Source organism: Dermacentor andersoni, chromosome 8 (assembly GCF_023375885.2).
Source record: "Dermacentor andersoni chromosome 8, qqDerAnde1_hic_scaffold, whole genome shotgun sequence".
Classification (NCBI taxonomy): Eukaryota; Metazoa; Arthropoda; class Arachnida; order Ixodida; family Ixodidae; genus Dermacentor; species Dermacentor andersoni.
This window is the reverse complement of record NC_092821.1, coordinates 133,663,215-133,687,108: the sequence shown is the minus strand read 5'-3', so window position 1 is coordinate 133,687,108 and position 23,894 is coordinate 133,663,215. Positions and strand designations below refer to the sequence as shown.

At 48.6% G+C, this 23,894-nt stretch overlaps 1 long non-coding RNA gene across 1 annotated transcript; it reads right to left on the bottom strand.

Annotated features, from left to right (window-relative positions):
- Positions 1-4,556: 4,556 nt before the first annotated feature.
- On the bottom strand, positions 4,557-6,125 carry LOC129383269 (uncharacterized). Its single transcript, XR_011889945.1, has 3 exons — positions 5,964-6,125; positions 5,690-5,888; positions 4,557-5,611 (listed from the first exon to the last, which is right to left on the bottom strand). It is a non-coding gene; the product is annotated as an uncharacterized lncRNA (long non-coding RNA).
- Positions 6,126-23,894: the final 17,769 nt, after the last annotated feature.

Sequence of the window (23,894 nt, the reverse complement as noted above, 5' to 3'; positions counted from 1 at the left end):
AAGTCATCTCCGAGTGCGCACTCAAGGAGTGACAATCGTCCAAGCCCGGATGCTCGGCAAGTCTGAAACCGCAATGATAACGTTCGATGGACCGATAGTGCCACGCTTCGTCTACTATTACGGTGGCGAAATGCCATGTGTGCCTTATCAGCCCACGAGACAATACTTCAAACTGCAAAAGCAAGAGACATAGAACGGACGTTTGTCCAACGCCCACGGCAAAGGCGTGCAGCAATTGTTGGCTAAGGGACCCTCCTGAGGACCACACCTGTGATCCAGAGTGTGTCCTGTGCGGGGGGGGGGGGGGGGGGAGGGCTCATACTACGGCGGCATCGGAGTGCACCAAGAAACTCAAACGGGTCCCCCAAAGGGGCAGGCCACCACTGTCGCAACGTCTACGCCGACCACAAGCCAACGGAATCCTGAAGAGACGCTTGTTCAGCACGGACCGTGAGGGCTCTGCATCACCAGACGGGGCCCGTTCCAGGTCCCGATCCAGGTCCAGCTCCCGAGACCGCTCCAACTCCAGGGACAGTGGCCAATAGAGGGGCCAAACAACAAAACAACAGCAGAAGAGCAAGAAGACGCTGAACAAGGAAGGCAAAAACAAGGTGAGCTGGGCAGCAATCGCCTCCCAACCCCCACACCAAACAACAACTCACATGCCTAGAACGCGAACTAGAGCTAATGCGAGTGCGAATAGGAGACCTCGAAAGAGAAAATAGGCAATTGAAAAAGCAACAAATGCAGCAACCACAACAAGAACCTAAACCGGTCCAGACAGGACAGAAAGGAGAAGAACTACGGAATTTAGAAGGAGACACCGTAATTACCTTGTCGATATTGAAAGAAACCATAAAATAAGTTATACCCACAATCATAGAGCAGGTGATGATTCAGGTAGATCGAAAACTAGAAGCTCTGGACAAGAAAATCCAGGCACAACAAATAGAATTTACGAAAGCATTGAGAAAACATGCCACAGGCAGCAGCATAAGAGAAAAAGCAGAGAAAGTATACAACAGGCCAGGCCTGTCGGCCATGACCCAGGCGACACACAATGCCTAAACATCAAAAGCACGCTTCCGAAGAATGCGAAATATGGCAGTGGAACTGCCGCGGGTTCCGGCGTAAAATGGGACAACTGTCGCAACTGGTGATGGCACAAAAAAGATCCAGCTATCATTGCATTGCAAGACGCCGGAACAAACCCAAAATTACAGGGATACGAAACCGTCAATACCGAAGGTGAAAATTGGAAGGTCGCAACATTGGTGGACAAGAAAGTCACAGCAATATGTCACAAATCCATAGAAGGAACGGACATTCCGCATATGATAACAGAAATCACATATAAAGGCACCAAGGGAAAGAGTGCCTTCATAATTAATGTCTACAGCCCGCCGAGTCAGAAAAGAGCAACGTTCGACAAACTATTTCAAGAGACAGCAAAAATGGCGAAAGGGAGACCTCTAGTGATAGTTCGGGATTTTAATGCCAGGCACTCAAGCTGGGGGTATCCAACCCAGAACAATAAAGGCAAAAATATTATGGGACAAATAGAAGCACTCGGAATGACACTTCTAACAGACCCGGCAAGGCCAACAAAAACAGGGAATAGTATCTCCGCAGACAATTCCGGACCTAACAATAACCAAAAATTGTCCAAACGCGGAGTGGTGCAACACCCTCAAAAATCTAGTAAGTGACCATTGCATTATAAGCACCACAATCCGCACAGCTCAAATCCGCAAACAAATAGGTACAGCTAAAATAACAGACTGGCGAGCGTACAGCGAATCGCTTAAAGAAACCACGGACATAAATGATTTAGATAACTGGTGCGAACGCATACGAAATATAAAGCAGAAACATACCGAAACTATCACCAGGACGGACAAAACACCTGAAATGGACCCTCACCTATTGCATCTGTGGGATGCAAGACGAAGCCTGACCAAAAGATGGAAGCGACAGAAATGCAACCGCAAACTCAAAATGAAAATCAAAGAAATAACCCAGAAGGCCGAGGAATATGCTAATCAACTTCCAACAGCCAACTGGAAACGCTTCTGCGGATCACTTAATGGAACCCTAGGGACGGCAAAAACGTGGAACATCCTCAGAGGGATGATTGACCCGCTCAAAACCAGACGCGAAGGACAAAACTTGGTGAGATTGCTACACTCGTACCCAGGCACAAAAGCAGAACTCCTTCAGGCAGTCCATAGAAAATGCATCTGTAACAAAGCCCCGATACCCCCATACCAAGCTGATTACACCGGACACCCAAACCCAGAAATGGATGAACTCTTCACGGTGGCAGAAGTTAGAGCAGCAATCGCCAGTACAAAACGGAACACAGCGGCAGGGGCGGACCAAATATCAAATGCCATGATTAGAAACATGAATGATGAAGCCATAAGAGCCCTTAAGAACTTTATAAATGACCATTGGGTCAGAGGAACGATACCACAGCAATGAAAACACTCTGTGATAATCATGATTCCAAAACCAGGGAAGAAATTTACTTTAGAAAACCTTAGGCCAATCTCTCTTACATCATGTCTAGGAAAGGTGTTCGAAAGATTAGTAAACACTAGACTCCAACACCATCTTGAAGGAAACAACTTAATGCCTGACACCATGTTTGGCTTCAGACCAGATCTGTCAACACAGGACATGCTCCTGCTTTTAAAAGAGGAAGTATTGACGAACGTCCCCAAGGCAGGAGAACACATTGTCATGGCTGTCGATATAAAAGGGGCCTTCGACAACGTAAGTCACAAAGGGATAATGGATGGACTTGCAGAGACCAGCTGCGGTCAAAGGACGTACCAGTACATCCGAAGCTTCCCCAACCAGAGAACAGCAGTTAAAGTAGGAAACGATGAATCTGAAGTCATCCATCCTCCTAACAAAGGAACGCCACATGGTGCGGTGATTTCGCCTACACTCTTCAACATAGCCATGATTGGACTAGCTAAAAAACTCCAAGAAATCCCCGACGTCCGTCATTCCCTATATGCGGATGATATAACGATATGGATAACCAAGGGCAACTTGGGAGAGAAGGAGGAAAAGCTCCAACGGGCAGCCAATAGAAAACTATACGCAACAAAGAGGACTGCAGTGCTCTGCGGCGAAGTCAGAACTCATTCGCCTCACAAAAACAAACAAAACTGACCCGAGACTCAAACTCGAGATCAGGCTGGAAGGGAAAATTATTCCTGAGAGGTCAATAGTAAGAGTGTTGGGGATGTGGCTGCAATCTAATGTCAGATGTTTACACACTTTAAACACGATCAGAAAAACAACGCAACAAATTAACCGGATGATAGCCCGTGTGGCTCATAATCGGACAGGAATGGGGGAACAAGACACCCTCAGACTGGTGAAAAGCCTGGTCATTAGCAGACTAATGTACTCCCTACCTTACCATACCATGAAGAGGGAGGAAGAAAAGGCTGATAAAATAAGGATGGCATAGAAGACAGCCCTGAGGTTGCCACGCAACACTTCAAATGAGAAGCTTCTAGCCCTCGGCCTCCACAATACATTTCATGAGCTGGCTGAAGCCCAACTCATAGCGCAGAGGACTCGATTGGCGCAAACGACAGTCGGCAGAGCTCTTCTTCAAAGAATCGGCCTTGAAAAATGCATACAAATATACGAAAACGCCAAAAGTCTACCCTGCCAGATTAGAGCTTTGTATGGGGTATCACCAATACCACAAAACATGGATCCGACATTACACGCAGGAAGGAGAAAAGCTAGAGCAGAATACATAGACAAAACAACAAAATACTTGGACACTGCACGATTCACGGATGCTTCACCATATCGGGCAAACGCAAAGAACATGGTGGCAGTTGTAAACCGTAAAGGGAAAAGCACGGCCTGTGCTTCGGTTTCCCGAGCAACCATTTTAGAAGCCGAAGAGATAGCCATCGCCTTAGCTATAGGAGAAGGCATAGAGCGCGATGCTCCACTAACAATAATCACAGATTCTCAGGCCGCATGTAGGAACTATCAGAGGGGACAAATCGGCGCGAGGGCACGCCGGATACTTACCGAAATCAACAGAGACTTTAACATCAGGTATACCCAAACTATAACATAGGCCCCGGGACACGAGGGTGTTACTGGGAACCTCCATGCAGATGAGGCGGCTCGAGGTTTCACTAATTGCCGAGCTGCCCATGGCAACATGGTGGAGGACCCGACACCCATCGATCTAAGTTATAAAGCGATCTTGCAACACTACAGGGAATTCAGAAGGCTCTAACCAGCCCTGCATAGGAACCTTTCAGCCGCGGACTCAGCGACGTTACGCAGGCTCCAAACGGACACATACATAAACCTACATAAATTGCACATATACTACCCAACAGCATACAAGGACATATGCCCCTGGTGCGGGAGCACACCCACGCTCTACCACATCACATGGGAGTGCACAGCTCACTCAGAAGAACAAGATAACACGAGAGCGAGGTGGGAGGCATTGCTATCCAGCTCCGCCCTCGGGGATCAGCTCAGGCTCGTCCGGAGGGCAGAAAGGATGGCGAGGGCCAGCGATGCCTTGGAATAGGGGTCCGACCACACGACGTTGCCCCGTTTTAGGGGCAACGAAGTTCTTTCTACCAATAAAGCTTTTGTTAATCTTTTAGAGCCAGTGATGAGCGACGTGGAAGAACCGAGAATGTGTGAAGACCGTTTCTGGCACGAGAAAGGCGCCTGAACAAATCCGCTGAATGCTGAAAAGAGATCAACACAGGGACCAAAGCCAAGGAAACCAGCGGTTCGACGAATCCAAAAGAGGATGTCCATAGACGATAGTAAACCTACAAACCAGGAACCTTTCAATAGGAATAAACCGGGAAAAGTGAAGCAACTGACGTTGGAAATGCTACCAAAACAAACAATTCGAAGTGCGCCAGGTACCAACGGAGCTCATGTCATACGTTCTCGATCGAAAGAAAGGAGCACAGAGTAGGCGGCGCGCACACACACACACACACACACACACACACACACACACACACACACACACACACACACACACACACACACACACACACACACACACACACTACAAAAGAGCACAATGAATGAATGTCCATTACTCTCGCCACCAAAAATTTACAGATCGGCTCATGAAAACATCGACAGTCCTTATTAAGTACCGAGTGGTGTCCACTTAACCGGACCTTTACTGTTCTGCTTCGTATTAACCCGATTCCTAGAAGCGCTAGCCATTCGCTAAGCAACGTGCCACTTCCAAAACAGAAAAACTTGCTACACGAAATGTAAACATGCCTGCAGAAAAAGGCAACAACGAACTGTAGGAGCACATCCGATGGACGGTCTCGGGGCGGTGACCACACGCAGTCCTTCAGAGCATGAACACGCCGTCAAAACAGTGAAGGACACCGCCAAGACAGGCGTGCGACGAGTTCACTAGTGTGAGGAAGCTTGTTGCATAGAGCACGCGGCAGGACGACCGGGCTGAAGATGGTTGTTCGTGAGGCAAGGCCAGTAATGTTCTTGTAAATGAGAGTGCTGGACTGTTTCTCTTGCGCCGCAAGCGACAGCAAACACTGGGAACCTGAAATGACACAAGCCCTGTTTGTTGGTCATTCGAAAACACGCAGGCGCAGTACAGTCGTGTGTACGCGATATTTACCAGAATCAAGTGCAAGGGCGCCAGGCTAAGTCCAGTCTGCCAGCAGGGCGCCGTCGGCGAGAGAACGTAGAAGCAATAACAGTCGCTCATGGAACGGGTGATGCTGGTGCTCGAAGTAATCTCTTGGAGCGCAGAACGGAGAGTCGATGAGCAGGAGCGTGCTTGGTACCCACGGCAGTCGAAAACAGGAGTGCAGAAGCTGTAACGACACAGTGCTTAGTTGTCAAACACTGGAGGACAGTGGTAATAAGAGTACCCTGTAAAGGACATTTACCAGTAGTAGTGCAAGGCAAGGAGACAAGTCCAGTCTACCAGCAGGACGCCACTGGCGAGGGAATGTAGAAGCCATAGCAGTCGCTCCTGGAACAGGTGATGCTCGTGCCCGAAGTAATTTTTTGGAGCGCAGACCATAGAGTCGTGCAACAGCGCGTTGGGTACGCTTCTGGACCACAACTGAAAACAGGAATGCAGAAGCTGTAAGGACAGCGCTTATTTGTTAACCACTGGAGGACACAGTGGTAATACGAGTCCCGTGTAAACGACATTCACCAGTAGTAGTGCAAGGCGAAGAGACAAGTCCAGTCTATCAGCAGGAGGCCACTGGCAAGGGAATGTAGAAGCAATAGCAGTCGCTCATGGAACGGGTGATGCTTGTACCCGAAGTAATCTCTTTTGGAGCGCTGAACGGAGAGTCCATGTGCAGGGGCGTGCTAGGTACCCACGCAGTCGAAAACAGGAGTGCTGAACCTGTAACGTCACAGTGCTTATTTGTTAACCACTGGAGGACACAGTGATAATATGAGCCCCATGTAAACGATATTTACCAGTAGTAGTGCAAGGCGAAGAGACAAGTCCAGTCTATCAGCAGGAGGCCACTGGCAAGGGAATGTAGAAGCAATAGCAGTCGCTCATGGAACGGGTGATGCTTGTACCCGAAGTAATCTCTTTTGGAGCGCTGAACGGAGAGTCCATGTGCAGGGGCGTGCTAGGTACCCACGCAGTCGAAAACAGGAGTGCTGAACCTGTAACGACACAGTGCTTATTTGTTAACCACTGGAGGACACAGTGATAATATGAGCCCGATGTAAACGATATTTACCAGTAGTAGTGCAAGGCGAAGAGACAAGTCCAGTCTATCAGCAGGAGGCCACTGGCAAGGGAATGTAGAAGCAATAGCAGTCGCTCATGGAACGGGTGATGCTTGTACCCGAAGTAATCTCTTTTGGAGCGCTGAACGGAGAGTCCATGTGCAGGGGCGTGCTAGGTACCCACGCAGTCGAAAACAGGAGTGCTGAACCTGTAACGACACAGTGCTTATTTGTTAACCACTGGAGGACACAGTGATAATATGAGCCCCATGTAAACGATATTTACCAGTAGTAGTGCAAGGCGAAGAGAAGTCCAGTCTATCAGCAGGATGCCACTGGCGAATGAATCTAGAAGCAACAGCAGTCACTCCTGGAACAGGTGATGCTCGTGCCCGAAGTAATCTTTTGGAGCGCAGACCATAGAGTCATGCAACAGCGCGTTGTGTACGCTAGTGGACCACAACTGAAAACGAATGCAGAAGCTGTTGTGACACGGTGCTTATTTGTTAACCACTGGAGGACACAGTGGTAATACGAATCCCGTGTAAACGATATTTACCAGTAGTAGTGCAGGTCGAGGAGACAAGTACAGTCTACCAGCAGGACGCCACGGGCGAGGGAATGTAGAAGCAATAGCAGTCGCTCCTGGAACAGGTGATGCTCGTGCCCGAAGTTATCTTTTGGAGCGCAGACCGTATATTCGTGCAACAGCGCGTTGGGTACGCTTCTGGACGACAACTGAAAACAGGCATGCAGAAGCTGGAATGACAGTGCTTATTTGTTAACCACTGGAGGACACAGTGGTAATACGAGTCCCGTGTAAACGACACTTACCAGTAGTAGTGCAGGCGAGGAGGAAAGCCCAGTGAAAAGACGAAACGAAGATACAGTGGAAAATAGAAAATACCCGACTGGATTGAAGAGAACTGCGAAGCGCGAAACTCGCCATTGTTCTTGACGCCGCACAAACTGACGACTTCCATTTTGAACTTTTTGAAGGCGGAATATAGTGGCTTAGCTCCTGAGAAAGAAACGATGCATAAAGTGGACTATGTAGTTACAAGGACTTTCCAGAAGGGTGAAGAGAGCAAGTTAACGCGGAAATCAACGAAGTAGCAATCTGAAGACTATCTGGAAGATGCCAGACGAATGCAGCACAGAGATAAAAATAGTACTGTTCAATGCGAGATGTTTCACACCTGGAAAGCAGAACTAGCGAGTTCGGAAGAATAACTACCATATCGCGCCATCAAGCAATTCGAGAAGACCGACTATAGCAAGAAAATTAAGCGTAGTATTTGACACCTCGTGGTTAAGATCAGGAATGTTATGAATGATTATCTTCAGACAGGAGGTAATTTGAATGCAGATGTACCAACACTGTTAATCAATTTTTTAAGAAATTCTTGCAATAACCGCAAACGTAATTAAGTTTGCGTTGATGAAGTTATGCTTGGAGCATCATAACAGCAGGCAAAAGGCATGTATATAGAAGCAAAAAAAGAAAGTTCTCCGAGCTGCAATGAATGTTAGGAAATGGACATAGAACAGTGAAGAAATGAATTTATATTCGTGTCAAAATGCCGTTCTTACGTGATCAAGCCAGACAAGTAGTCTAGGAATGAACTGGGACATGGCCGACGGCATTCTGCTTTCCCATCGTTACGAAGACTCGAGTGAAATGCTCACGAAGCGATGAGTATCTCAAGCCAGGGCAAAAATATTTGGTCAGCTTGAATTTCTAACGTCCTGCACTGCAATAGCTAATATCGGTATTCAATGATGTGAAAAAACCGGAATCTTGGGACAACCCTCTTTCAGACGAAGATAAATGATCAACGGAGAAATATACCGGGGAAGATAAACTAAATGCCTCAAAGCATATCCACAACAAGAAACGGAACGTAAGCACCGACACTTTTCTCGGATGCAAGCCCGGTGGTGTATTCAAGTGCAGCATTCATGGTTCTGTTAAATCAGGGCGGAGACAGTGCTGGTCCTGGCAAAGAACACAGTAGTGCTCATGAACACCGTCGTCAGTCTCGCAAATTATAAGTTGCGAGCAACAGTAAAGTATCGAACCACTTGTACAATTGTGCTGCATTGGAGAAAGAAAATGTATGAAGCAATCTCGCAGCTCGAACGCCTGTCGACCACCACGACGGGAAGGTACATTATAAACACGCTCGGCGTAACGTACCATAACCAGCACGGCCACAAAATGCAAATCCCCAACAAAATCAGAGACACCATTACGGTGGCAAACATCCCAAGAAACGTGTACCCCGATTGCAACCGAGGTAGAAGAAAGGCAAGAGCCGAGGTTCTGCTCCATTCATTTGGCAGGGAGAGAAACGCACGCTTTGTCGACGCAGCCGAATATCCGAACGGCCAAAATACACAGCCGTAGTCATAGACACAGAGTCCAAAATCAGAACCACATGCGGCGTATACACCAAACACTCGGAAATAGCGGAGGAAGTAGCGATTGCGCTGGCCCTCACAGAACAGGAATGCGAAGTCGTACTAAGCGACTCGCAAACGGCGGTAAAGAACTACGCCAAAGGTCGAATTCCCAAGGAAGCCCTGTCCATGCTGGCGAAAGTGGGCAGATCCGAAACCGCGAGCTCGAGGATCATGGTTACCCGCGCACTTCACCACGCAAGGCGACGCGCTCCCGAACCTAAACGGGACGGCGCACCGGACGGCGCGAAACGTGACCCGCCGCGCCGAATCGGGCAACGCCTCTCGCACGATAGCGAACGCTTCTCGCGCAGAACGGGACAGGCTCACCAGATACGACATAACCAGTGCATATTTTAACGCCAGAAGGATATACCGCCCAGTCCCAAACTGAACATGAGACAGGCCGTCGCCTGGAGACAACTCCAGATGAACACTTTCCCTAATCCATTCCGCCTGAAACGTATCTTCCCAAATAAGCATCAGGACGACACGTGCAAATTGTACCAGGAAGGACCAGCAATACTCAAACATGCTGTGGGAGTGCAATGTAGTTATAGGAGGGATGGCAGTTGCTCTGGAGACCCTGTCGTCGAGGTGGGCCGCCGCTCTGCGTAGCTCAGACCTCGGAATCCAGACGTGGGCAGTCCAGCAAGCCCGTGAGGCGGCGTTGAGGCAGGGCCTTGACGTTCCCCCGTGGGAGACCTAAGCCCGGGTCGCGTTAAAGCTTGCCGGACGTACAAGTTGTATCCATCCATCCAAGTAACCGTTGAACTCAGACTACAAAAAAAAATAAGATTAATCAGTAGGAGAAGAATGGGTATACGTCAATAGTATGGAAAAATCGAGCAGATTTAACCAGGAGTCACTGTAGAAAACATGTAGTGAACAATTTTGTTGAAGGGATCCCAGTTGCTACAGACCAAATAGCCGTTACAAAATGCCGGTTAATAATGAAAGGAAAGGAGATGATTCTCGTGTCAGATATACGTCGAAAAGGATCTCAAGACGAGGCATTGAAGTTGACAGGTACGGCAGTTACTTGAATATTTGGAGAGCAACTGCGTGAATGTGTCGTTCCGGCAATATTAGAGGACAAGTTCAACGGTCTACTAAAAGCAGAAGAAATAAATACCGCCGAAACCTGCCTCATTTGGCTAGAACAGTGTGTGTATTGCAAAATAATTGCAGAAATTCAGCAAGCAAGCGAATGTGCAGACAATATGCGAATACCAGATATTTTAAGACAAAGACCCAATGAGACTTCAAGGGCGCCTTTGATAGGGCCGGTATCACAAGAGGAGCAGCACCCTGTCACATGTAAACGGAAGAAATGTGGACTATTAGTGCGACATCTATATGGACAAACATCACGGTGGAGTACGCGGTACACCGGCGCGTATAATGACGAGATTTCGGGTAATCGGAGGACGAAAATAGGTGAAAGAAATAATATGACAGTGCGTTGTGTAGCAAAGATATAACTCCAGATCCTTATAAGACGAAGTACCTTCTCTTGAGGATAGAGTAAGGAAGACCACATTGTTTGAAATACCTGCTCTATGTTTCAACGGTGCGCTGGAAGCAACTACAAAAAAAAAAAAAAAAAAAGAAAGAAAGGAGACATAGCCAAACTTTGTATAGCAACTTTCACATGTGCCGTGACAAGAGGTGTACACTGCGAAACTGTTGGAGACTCTTCACATCGGTTTTCTACACTATTTTCGGCGTTTCTCAGGTCGAACATAAATGTGCTCAGCAACAATGCCAGACTCAGGAGAACTAAAGAGATTGAATGCGGTCACAGCACCATTACGTCGATAAACAGAACAATTTTGATATATCACCAAGTAGAAATTCCTTCCGCAAAACACCGTGTGGGGGCGGTTTCAATTAAAGGCTCATTCGTAGTCTTCAAGTCTACTGCAGAAAGCGATCGGCCGATGTGTACTGCATAAGGGAGAACTATTTACCCGAATATTCCTCTAACTTCTGCGGACCCGACGGGCGGAACCAGAAAACTGGGAGGAAAAATTAAATAGGACGGAAACCTTCGACAAAAGTGAAGACTACGTGGAGTGACAAAAGCATTGTGAAAAATGTGGCACTCCGAGTAGACGAAATTACGGGTGAGGAAATGAACTCAGCCAAGAAATATAACCAGAAACGGAAGAAATTCAACGTAGTCTTACTCGGACAGCGACATACAACAGCCTTTTGGAAACTGGTGAAAGAAGTTTTCCGAAGCATAAACGTAACGCCGAAGGTCTGCAGAGTAAATACATTCGGCAGCAAATTTCATCGCAAGCCCACAAAGTTTGTGTACTTGCGGAACCGGCAAGGTGTAGCAACAGGATTAAGGAAAGGAGCACTGAGAGAACACGAACCATAGCCGTCAGAGGAAAACACGGCTTCATTCAAAAGCAGACATTCGGAACATTAAATGCCACAGGGCTTATACGCCACACGAGAAAACATCCGTAGTACCATTGGAGTGTATACATGGTACTTGTCAGAAGTAGTGCAGGGAGTTCAACGAATCTCCGTCTCCCAACTAAAAGCCACCGGCGAGAAAAATGCAGACGTAACACGACCGGAGACTAGATGTGCAGAAGCGCCCGCTGGATATGCTTGTGAACAGCCGCAATGGAAAGCAGACGGTAGGAACCTGAAATCAGGCAGGGCTTGTTAAACACTCGAGAACACAGCCATACTACAATTCTAGTGTTCATGATACTTGCCAGGAGTAGTGCCGGGCGAGGAACAAAGTCCAATTCACCAGTAACACTTCACCGCCGAGGGAATGCGAAAGAGTTAAGACAGTCGGTGACTGCACGAGTGGTGAAGGTCATCATCTGCGACGCAAGGAGGAAAGTAAACAACCAGAAAATAACAGCTGGAATCGCAAAGAAATGGACCACTTACCGCAGCTGCTGCACGGCCGAGCCGCGCTCCAGACCGTAGGCGACGTAAGGTCGCCGCAATAGCTAAAAGCTGGCGAGGCAATTTCAGAATGGCGTTTGCTTCCGTGATTCCACATTTCGCTCGATAGCACTGACGCACCGGGGCTATCTCCGTCACGAAACAGTGGGGTCGGGTCGCAAGGCCATTAGGAAGGGTCCATGTCCCTGACGCACTCGTAGAGGACGGCTATCAGCTGTAGCCTCCGCAGTGTGAGCTAACCCTGTGTGTCAGCTAAACCTGAAGCTATACGCCGCCACCCCGCAATACGTGGCCCGTCCTCTTCGATTCCGGCACGGAGAAGACCCATGTGGCCGCAAGCCATGCCCACGAAACCTCGGGCTTACAGCTAAGCAATCTTGTAATATAGTTATGCATTCTTAGTGAGCGTTAGCTGGTGCAACTGAACAAACAGTTAACTTCTCTAAGGCGTGCGCCACCCTCGCCAGCTAGACCATCTTGAAAAAAATGCACAAAGTGCACCTGATGAGCGTTTACGACGCTCGATGCGAAGCTCGCAGAGACGACGCTCGCCGTGTCAAGGGGTTGCCGCGAATGTCCTGGGGTTAGTTGCCACGCTCAGACTTGGATGTCCAGTTGCCGGCCGATGTGCAAACCTGCAGAGCCGTGGAAGGATTGTTGCTCGAAGGAATCCGATCTGGAACATAGGCAAGGAAATGCTTGCAATTTTGAGCAGAAACCAGTGCTGCCAAATTGTCACGTGTACTTTTGCCACATACGTGGGTGAAAATTTTCCATACGCCAAGACCATACTTATTCAGAAAAGCATCTATACGCGGCGGGGAAGTCGCTTGCTGAGAATCTGAGGCCGAATTCCCTGCAGCTGACTTAACTAAAACCCATTCGACAAGGAAACGCTAAACAATCACGATGGAGTCCAGGATATGTGCGCCTAAGTGGCTGACAGTTGAAAAAAATAAGGAAGTTTCAAAACCAGGTACAGTGCCTTGATAAAATGCCTTTCAAACCGCAGACATCGAGTGCTAGTGTCAGTTATTCCCGCGTTCAAGCAATATATAATAGCAATCAAGAAAGCCATCTGTAAATAAGAAGCTATACTTCCAGCTCCTCATCGGCATGTTTCAAGCGTCATACTTGGCTTAGAAAATAAAAAAAATACACGATATTCAGTTTGTTATACATGGCCACGTTTTGTCTGAACACATGATGGCCCAAAACGTATGAAGCTGGTGGCCATCACCCCGTAGTGGAGCAATTCAGCGCTTTAACAAAAGATCTAACCAGCTTTGCTGAAACTGCTTTCAAAATTTAGTCTTACTCGCACTGGAGACGCCAAAAAAGTGGCTGAGGTCGCTGATGTGAGCCTTTTGTAATGTCTGCCATTGCAACTTCAAGTTAGCCGCAGAAAGCGTAACCGAAGCTGGCCACGCGTAAGATAACATTTAGAAATCTCGCAATATAGCGTCCGTGTAATAATTCAGGCATGTCGCATTGACTTCAGTTGTCTGCTCATATAAACTACTATCGCCCATAGCTGTACAGTGCAGCACATTAAATCGAAAAAGCACTTCTGATGTCAAAAAAAATCTAACACGTTTTCATTGCCAGAATAATATTTCCCCCGAGATCTCAGACATATTGTCCACAATATGTAAAATTTCCCACCTTTTGGCAAGACTGCCTCGGACGTCCTCCTCGCTCACCGCCGTCGAAAACGGTCATCTGCAGAACGAGAACATCAGCGGGCTTGTTGTTGACCACTGGAGGTCAGAGCCGAAGTACGAGACGTCAGTACGAGATACTGACCAGTATAGTGGTGGGCGAGGAGCAAGGTTCCGACTGCCAGCAGGACGCCATGGGTGAGGGAATGTAATTTAACAAGCACGGTCTGCCAGAGTACGAGTGGTGCTCTAGGCCATCTCCCGAGGTGGGAACGTTGGGAGGATGGCAAACGGGGAGCAGCACACTGGATAACCTGACTCATGGGCCTCAATCGAAGGCAGATGTCGGGATCCTGAAAAGACAGTATCCGTACTGAGCATTTCCACTATAACATACCAAAGCATTTTGCACACACACAAAAAGATTTCTCGGTTTCTTGAAAAAGTATGAAAGGGATTTCGCGACACCAGTGGACTTTTGAACAGGGCAAGTTAACTGAGCTGCCAATGTTGCAAACAAAGGAAGCAATAATAAAATACGGAACGGCAGTTGAATGCGGTATGAATATTTCTGTACCTAAGATGGGCCTTTGATGAAGTGAAATGCTAAGTACTGTTCAGGATGTTAAAATTAAATTATGGGGTTTTACGTGCCAAAACCACTTTCTGATTATGAGGCGAGCCGTAGTGGAGGACTCCGGAGATTTCGACCGCCTGCGGTTCTTTAACGTGCACCTAAATCTAAGTACATGGGTGCTTTCGCATTTCGCCCACACCGAAATGCAGCCGCCGTGGCCGGGATTCGATCCCGTGACCTCGTGCTCAGCAGTCCAACACCATAGCCGCTGAGCAACCACGGCGGGTACTCTTCAGGGTGTTTTTATAGAATTAGTGGGTGGGGACTTTAAGTTAATTAGAAAATATCTCCAAAATTGTACCAATGTGTTTCACGGTTGCATCAATCTCCAAGCTAATGTCAATGACTAAAGGAGTAACACAAAGGTATTTTAGGGCAGCTTTTATTTTAGCTTTAGGTGAATAATATCGCTACCATTCCACCAATAGACAGCTTTTGTACGCTGATTACATTAATTGTTTCATGTAGTGCTGACTTAACGAGTACAATCAAGCAGCTGGTTAAGGGAGTTGCCAAAGTTGCCAGATGTGAACGAGTTTCAATTGAAGCACATAAAGCAAAGCGAAGCGAGTTTAAGGTTTCGAATCACGGGAGTAAAGCCTTTAGGTCTCTATGGGCATTGATCAAATAGAGCGGACAAACAGCATAATATTATTGGATGCTTTCCATGACTACCTTGGAATGACCATGTTGGCAATTTAAACATGAAGCAATCTGGTAGCATAGGTGCTTTAGTAATGGTGAGACCAAATGACACTTAGATGTAGGTCAATCACAGATGCAATATGTATTGTCATGTGGGGCACAACTTCTAGTACCAAAATGAAAAGGCGAACGACGAAATAAAGCATTTCCTTTCGCTTCAATGTTGCCAAAGAACGGACCACTAAGGATTCCCGAGATCGTTACAAATTGCTATTCGCAATCCAACCACACGTGCATACTGGCGACATCAATACTGAGGTTAAGATATCTACAAAGAGTTTGAAAAACCAAGGACAAATTACGGCAGACAGCCTTGAGCCTCTTGAACCCCGCTGTCGTGAATGGTTGCAATATTGAAACTGAAATTCAGCAAGCAAAGTCCTAGAGACATTTCAGCATGCTACCAATCTATAGTGTTTCCCCTAGGCTTTGGTAGAACTAAGTTCTTTTTTTGTATTTTAGATGCCAGTTTTTTTTCTGGGCTATCCAAGTTTACGCAACAAACGGTTAGGAGGGTTTTCTTCGCCCCCCCCCCCAAAAAAAAAAAAAAACGTTTGTTTTGTATTGCGTTAACATTGTTAGATACTTGTTCATTCATGTTTACTCGATAACAATGTACACCTTGTACTCCCTTTTGCCAATTCCCTGTATCCTCCCCTCACGCAATACTCCTTCGGGAGCCTGTGAGGTAATTGAACAAATACGTAATTGCTGACAGAACGTTAAGCTTTGTTTAGTCATGTGATGTGTTCAATTACAATTACCACACAGTAAATGCAGTTCATGCTTGCTTGTGAACTGGTAGTCCAGATAAGTGAATTTTGATCAAGTGCATAAAAATTTACATTTCATTTTTTTTTTCAGTGACAATGATAAGTTACCGCTGTTGCTCGAGTGCAAAATATTGAGGACAGGGACCTAGTCAGGTACCGACAAGTACTTGTATTCCCTGATTTTCCTCGTATTCTATTTCCTTTGTCGTATACTTGTCCAAGCGATGAAACGAATTTGTGTAACGAAAGGGAAGGCGAATCAAACGAACTGAAGCAATAAGGCTTATTTATCGATCACTCGAGGACAGCCGTAGTACGAGTGGTCTGTACGTGGTACTTGCCCGTAGCAAAGAAGGGCGATGAGCAATCTCGTCTGCCAGCGAGACCGCACCGGGGAAGGGGAACGGTCTGTCACGGTACGAGCGGTGCTCTAGGCCATCTCCTGAGGGGGACGTTGTGAGGATGGCAAAACGTGGAGCAGCGGGCTGGATATCCACCTTACACGTGGGCTGCAATCGAAAGCAGAGGTCAAGATTCTGGAACAATAAGGCACGGATGCAGTAAGGCTAAGTGCGGGGGGATGTTGGTACACACCGAAGGAGGAATTAAACCAGTTAACTAGGCGCATACACAGCGAAGAACAGCATAGGACGATGCTCGTTTTACGATAAAGCGACTCAACTACCATCGTCCTGTGCACTTATTCGCGTTGTGTATGCATCTTGATCGCAGGTTTAGTTGCTTGTTCAGTAAGGCATGGACATGGCAGTGCTACCAGCCCTGACCTCTTAATTGACTAGTTCTACGTTCTGCAGCAAATGTTCCCGCCGGATCTGCCGGCCCGCCTGGAACAAGAGGTGCGGTTCGATGCGGTTTTGGCTGCGCAGGTGCACATCGCCACATGCTGCTGCCTGCCACACATTTCGTCGGATTAAGTGGTACGGCGCTGAACGGCTACACGTGTGGACCGCTCTGCACATATCGACACCCAACGCAGCCATACCTTCTAACTTGATAACGCCGCACCGTCAACGCCGTCGTGACCGGGCGTGGCAGCACTACCTGCACTCGGGTCTCAAATTAACCCCCTCACCTACATTGTGCAGGTGGGTAAACGTGGTACGTGTGTTAGCGCGAACAATACGTTTTTAGTAGCGCTGGCCTTCCCACGACCATTCTTTGTGATCGACACGGTTGTGTACTTCAGCTTGCTTCTTATAAGAGGGCACACTGAAACTAACCCGGGCATAGACCAGATGGCCAAGGAACTTGAAACTGCTGTCGATATTAAAGACAGTAAGCAAAAGGGACTGGCTGAATAAAGGCAACTCGTGAACGATGCTCCAAAAAATTCAATGCTTGTGAAATCTAGGTTATTAGCATGAATGAAATGATTGAAACAAAATAATAGACGAAGTAGAAAATGTCGGTAGGTTGTGAAGTTATATCGTTTACGACATATGACGTCTATGGCGAACGAGGAGGCACGTAGAAGTTACCGTTGCTACGGGGTTTACCGACAGCGGGAAGCCACGTTACGTGGAATCGTGCGCAGAGCGGCCGAGCCATTCCCGACAGACGCAAGCGCGAGTTGCAGCGCCGAACCTTCCATAATCTCAGCAGCCAAGAGGCAGGAGTGGCACACGAGCTCTCTTCGGCATTACACAATCGGGACGCGCTCGGCCAGGAAGCGGTCACTATTGAACGCATCCATCGTTAATGCAAGGCAGAACGAAAGGCAAAACATGCCGTGTTATATGTAAGCTCCCGAAGTCTCGACGAACGATACTTCAATGAGGCTACAAATTGAATAATACGGATATGGTTTATCTAGGAAAACGGCACGAAAAGCGCGAAAACTGAGAAAGAGGCTTATAAGACGGGACTAAAGAATCCGTAAGAGGCATGAAAAAGTCGCTCGCGTTCGACAAGCTATGCAACAGCAATCGGGCATACGCGTCTGGTGCGACCGTTGCAACAAAGTGCCATTGCAGACAAATGCGGAGTCATCCAACATGCTGGAATTTCTGTGAAATGAAGCTTTCTTGAAGCTGTTCATACCAGCGTGTTTGACGGAAAGAAAACAGGCGCGTGCACGTTCTCTTGCCTAATTAACCGCGCTACACAATGCGACATCCTCAGCATGCTTGGATTTGTTCGTGTCTTATTTTAATTATACCGGCTGCTTCCTCGGCAATGACCCGTTCTGTACATGTGCCATTGCACCACCCACTTCTTGGCCGATCCCCCGCTGAGGCTATGCGCCACAGTATGGAAATCTATGGTTAAATATCTCGGCCTTCGTAAAGTACCTTTACGAAGGCCGAGAAGGAAATGCTCGAAGCTGTTGGGCACGAACGGGTGAAGGATTATTGCAGCACAAACCAATGGAAAACAATAGCCGAGTGCGCCCCGTGGAGGTGGGAGGGGGGGGGGAGAAAGGATATTGCGGGCGCCTCATACGAAGCCTGAAGACATCGATGCGAAAAATAATCTCAAGAAGTACAACTACAGTGGAGAAGCTACGCACAATTGTAGCAGAAGTTGAAGGAGCTCTCAACAATTGACCATTAACATACGTGCATGGCGAACCTAATGAGCCCATGCAACTGATACCTGCAAACATAGGCTGACGCCAACCGCTTCAAAGTGGACAAACAAGGCTAGACAACGGACACGTTGAAGAAGCATGGCGAAGCAGATGCGAACTCGTGAAAGCTTGGTGAATGAGATGGCATCGCGAATATCTCAATAGGTGCTACTCAAGAAAAAACGAGACGAGCGAAACCATTGTCCAAAGGCGGCGCGGTGTGACCACCGGGTGGAAGAACATTTTGGAAAATGTGCCCAATTGAAAGAAGTTACCCTGGACGCGGCGAAACGACAAGGGCTTGTCTAAGTCAGAAAGGCAACAAATAATATCTCGGAACACTTGCGAACATCTTTGAAGGGTGCCTCAAACATCCCGCCAGAGCCTATCTCCGGGCAAGTTGGAAGGCGGGAGCCTGTAAAATGCCTTCACCAAAGTATTCGAAGACGAATACGAGAAAGGCTCCTTGCCGTGAGCTGCTTCAATAAACTATTTATGTTCGAAGCAGTCATCCGTCTCGATCGTTCTAACATGCATCATCAACACGCCGCGGTAATATGAGAACTAGTTACGGTGTGCGCTGTGTGGAATCTCCCGCCTCGTGGCCCGGTACCTCGCTCTGGAAAAGTGCCACACATATTGCTTTGGCACGTGAAGTCCCGTAATTTATTTAACGTTTACCACTCGCCTTGTGAGGCAATGATAGTGCTGACTTTTCTCCCCGGCTATGAACAATGGCTGCGCAAGCAAATCCGGCATCGCTATCTGTCCTGTGTACTACACGTAGACAAACAAGTCGTTTATGCAAGGCAACATATCACATGAACTCACCGCTGGTGTAAGTACTATCGGCGTCAAATGAAAGTTGAACAGCGGAGCGCGTGGCCCAAGCGTAAGTGAAGATATAGTGCGCGCTGTCCAGTCATCACCATTGACAAGCGCGCACATCCGATTTGGCCGCACTGCGCGATCCCACTCTAGTGAGATAATTTCGCTTCTGTCCTGGTTCTTACATTTAAAAGGGAGGAAATAAAAAATAAAAACGAAGCTAAAATATTGCAGTTTACGGCGAGTCTTGTCGCACAGATCGCCGAAGCCACAAGTGCTGTCAGCGCGAATAGCGGTGCGCGTGGTGCAGTTTGCACCGTCATCGCCCGCACCGCGCGGGCGAATCTACCTTGCGATGACGGTGCACGGTGCGGGCGATGATGGTGCAAACTGCACCACGCGCACCGCTATTCGCGCTGACAGCACCTGTGGCTTCGGCGATCTGTGCGACCAGACTCGCCTTAAATTGCAATATTTTAGCTTCGTATTTTTTATTTCCTCCCTTTTAAATGTAAGAACCAGGACAGAAGCGAAATTATCTCACTATAGTGGGATCGCGCAGTGCGGCCAAATCGGATGTGCGCGCTTGTCAATGGTGATGACTGGACAGCGCGCACTATATCTGCACTTATGCTTGGGCCACGCGCTCCGCTGTTCAACTTTCATTTGACGCCGATAGTACATACGATGTGAAAAAAAAAAAATCGCCGCCAATGCCGTCAATCAACACACACAGTAAAGAAAGCTTCGCTTATACCGTTTCCAACAGCGCGTGGGAGCCACATAATTTATTTTTTTAATGCGCTATGGCGTTCAGTATCACCTACGACATGCGAGCACCTGGCAAAGCGGTCACACGTTGACAAGGAATAATAATAATAATAATAATAATAAAGACATAGCGATAGTGCGAATCGTGTTTAAGCGATATTTACCAGTAGTTGCAAACGAAGACCACCGTAGCAGAAGGACGCCATGGACGTGGAAATGCAAAGGAGCCAACGCGGTCAGCCACGGTAAGAGGTGCTCAAGGCCATCTCCGGTGGGGGACGTAGGGAGGATGGCGAACGTGGAGCAGCACACTGGATATCCTTCTTACTCGTGGTCCGCAATCTCGAAAGCGGACCTCGGGATCCTGAAACGACAACAAGGCATTTTTAAGCACTCGAGAACACAGATGTATTAGTACTATTCATCTGTACGTGGTACTTACCCGGTGCAGGGCCACAAAGCCACACCGACGAGGGAACACGGTAGGCCGCGCGCGGCACGAGTGATGCTCTGGAAAATAGCGAGGACAGTAAGCACACACTGAAAAACGAACAGCAACAGCGGCAATGAAACGGGCCGCTTACTGTAGCTGCTGCCCGGCCCAGCTCCGACGAAAACAGCAGGCCACGTCCGGCGTCGAGGTGCTGCGTAGAGCGGGTTAGTGCCTAATAGCTGGCGAGGCAATTCCCGAATGACGTTTGCTTCCGTGAGTCCACATTTCGCTCGATAGCACTGACGCGCGCGGGCTATCTCCGTCACGAAATAGTGGGGTCGGGTCGCAAGGCCATTCGGAAGGGTCCATGTCCCTGACGCAGTCGAGAGAGGACGGCTATCAGCTGTAGCCTCCGCAGTGTGAGCTAAGCCTGTGTGTCAGCTAAACCTGAAGCTATACGCCGCCACCCCGCACACGTGGCCCGTCCTCTTCGATTCCGGCACGGAGAAGACCCGTGTGGCCGCAAGCCATGCCCACGAAACCTCGGGCTTACAGCTAAGCAACAACACTAACTTTACGCAATTTTATATTGTAGCTATACAACCCTAGTGAGCGCTAGCTAGTGCAACTGAACAAACAGTTAACTTCTCTAAGGCATGCGCCACCCTCGCCAGCTAGACCATCTAGAAAAAATGCACTAAGTGCACACACAGGCCTTTTGAGCGTTTAGGACGCTCGATGCGAAGCTCGTAGAGGCGACGCTTGCCGTGAAGAGGGGTTGCCGCGCAGGTCCTGGGGTTAGTGGCCACGCTCAGAGTTCATCCAAAGTTCAATAGTCCAGGCGTCGTCGAGGAGGTGGAAACGCGCACAAACAAAAGAACAAGTACTCGGCAGGAACGACTTGCGACTTTTATACGCTGCGCCGGCTCGACCGGAGTGTCGTTCGCGTACAGTAACGTAGTAATGCCGGCTGGCCGTCACTTATACTCCGGGAGCTCGAAAGCCGGGCCAGGAATTGCCGAGACGGCAGGCGGGTCGGGCTACAAGTCTCTCGAGGCGTGCCTCACGTTTTGCAGGCCCGGGGCATGAAGCCGGTGCTTCCAGAGTCGGCCGAAGGCGGGAACAAGTCGCAGCGCGTGACTCCGACAAGCGCTGCCACTGTTAGCGCGTAATTAAGACCAGCAGGGCATCGAGGTATGGGGCGGCGCAGAAGGCAGCCTAGACGAGGCACGTCGAAGTGGACTGAAAATACAAAATGGCGGCCCGAGCCCCCGGATGCTCGCTATACGCCCACGACGACCGCGATGCCAAGCTCTTCGGCGCATGCGTTGATACGCCCGGGCCATTTCTTTTCTTCTCTCATTGGTCTAATGTCGAACTACGTCACCGGCTCGCTAGCCGTCGCGCCGCGGTTATCACCGCGATCGGCGCGAGTGGGGATGGTAAAAACAAAGGAATAAAAAAGAAAAAAAATGTCGCGGCCTGCGTACAGTTGCCGAACCCGGAATGTTCTAGAAGCTTCCACATGCTTCCACTGTGTTCTTGGACACGGAATGGCGTTAGCGCGGTCGCCGTAGTTTTATCGATATTATAACCCGCCGACGGAACCTTCGCGGTTCCTGGCTCCGTGGCCGCCTTCGCGTTCGCGTTGGGCTCCGGCAGCGAACATGACTTGCAGCTCGTGAGCGCGCTTCGCGACGTGGTTCGAGTTGTCTGTACACGCAGTGGCCTGCTCCTGCCGCACCGTTTCTCTTGGAACAACAACAACAACAAAAAAAAAAGACTGCGTACAGTTGCCGAACCCGGAATGTTCTAGAAGCTTCCACATGCTTCCACTGTGTTCTTGGACACGGAATGGCGTTAGCGCGGTCGCCGTAGTTTATCGATATTATAACCCGCCGACGGAACCTTCGCGGTCCGCGGCTCCGTGGCCGCCTTCGCATTCGCGTTGGGCTCCGGCAGCGAGCATGACTTGCAACTCGTGAGCGCGCTTCGCAACGTGGTTCGAGTTGTCTGTACACGCAGTCGCCTGCTCCTGCCGCACCCTTTCTCTTGGAACAAAAAAAAATAAATTCCATGCCTTCAATTGCGTGCCCGAACGACACGATCTTATTATGAGACGCGTTATAGCAGGCGCACTAACGGGCTAATTTTGACCGCCGGGGGTTCTTTCACGCGCATCTAAAGCTAAGTACACGAGCGTTTTTGCACTTCGGCCGTTATCGGAGTGCGACTGCCGCAGCTGTAATCGAACCCTCGACCTGGAGCTGAGCAGCGGAGGCCCACAGCCACTTGATTTGCGCCGCTTGTGCTTTTTCCGGATATTGGTGTCCGAAAACGCTAGCATCCTGTCTTTGTTGGGAACGTAATAGAGAGGCGGAGAACGAAGAGCTCAGTTAATAGAAAGCCGCTCTTCCTCTACTCTGAATGACTCGGCGAAAAGACAGCGCGAGAGATTTGGAACGAGAAAATCACACGCACGAAGATTTCATAACCGCAAGAAATATCATGACAAAATTATTCTATAAAGCACCTAATCACAAATAACACTTTTAAATACATATTTCGATTCCTTGTTGAAAACTTCATTTACCAAAGATTAGTGCATCCGGTCCTACCAACTGCTTCCTTCCCGTTGGTATGGTCGATGGTATATAGAGTTAATTTTCTTTACTTCCTAATTTTTTTCATAACTTTATTTATATATTGTTTTGTTTTTGTTTTGCGCGGCGACCTCTCAACAGTGGCCTCATTGAGCTACGGCCTTCTTGTGCTAAGCACGAGTTGTCGTCGGTTCGATGTCTGTGGCCAAGGAAGGCAGCTGCTTAGCATGGGTGCCAGTTTCGCGCAGCGTTAGCGTAGCTGGTTGGTCTGCTCTGCCATCTGCTGTAGCGGTCCGCCGTGTGGATGTGCTCTGCACCGGACCGTACCGCGGCAGGCCATGACGTCGCATCACTTGACTGATCGGCCAGCAGACTTGGTCCGTCGTGTGGATCGGCCTTAACGAGAGTCCTAACTTACGGCGACTAGCTGACTGCGCCGTGCTCTTATCCGTGTACGAACACGACGTAGGTATATCAGGTGCACAGTGTAATGCGCGCATCGGCAAAGACGCCGCCGCTGTGTCATCTGCTGCACGTGGCATGGCGATTTAAGTTGATGCGTTTTACTCTAAGGAGCAGCGTAAGATATTTCTTAAGGTCTTGCGGTATGTTCTTATCCTTGCACGTATCAAAATTTAGTCGTTTGCTCGTTTCGTGCGACAATCGGTAGTAACTTGACAAAGGTACGCCCAGTTCCGGCTCGTAGCGCT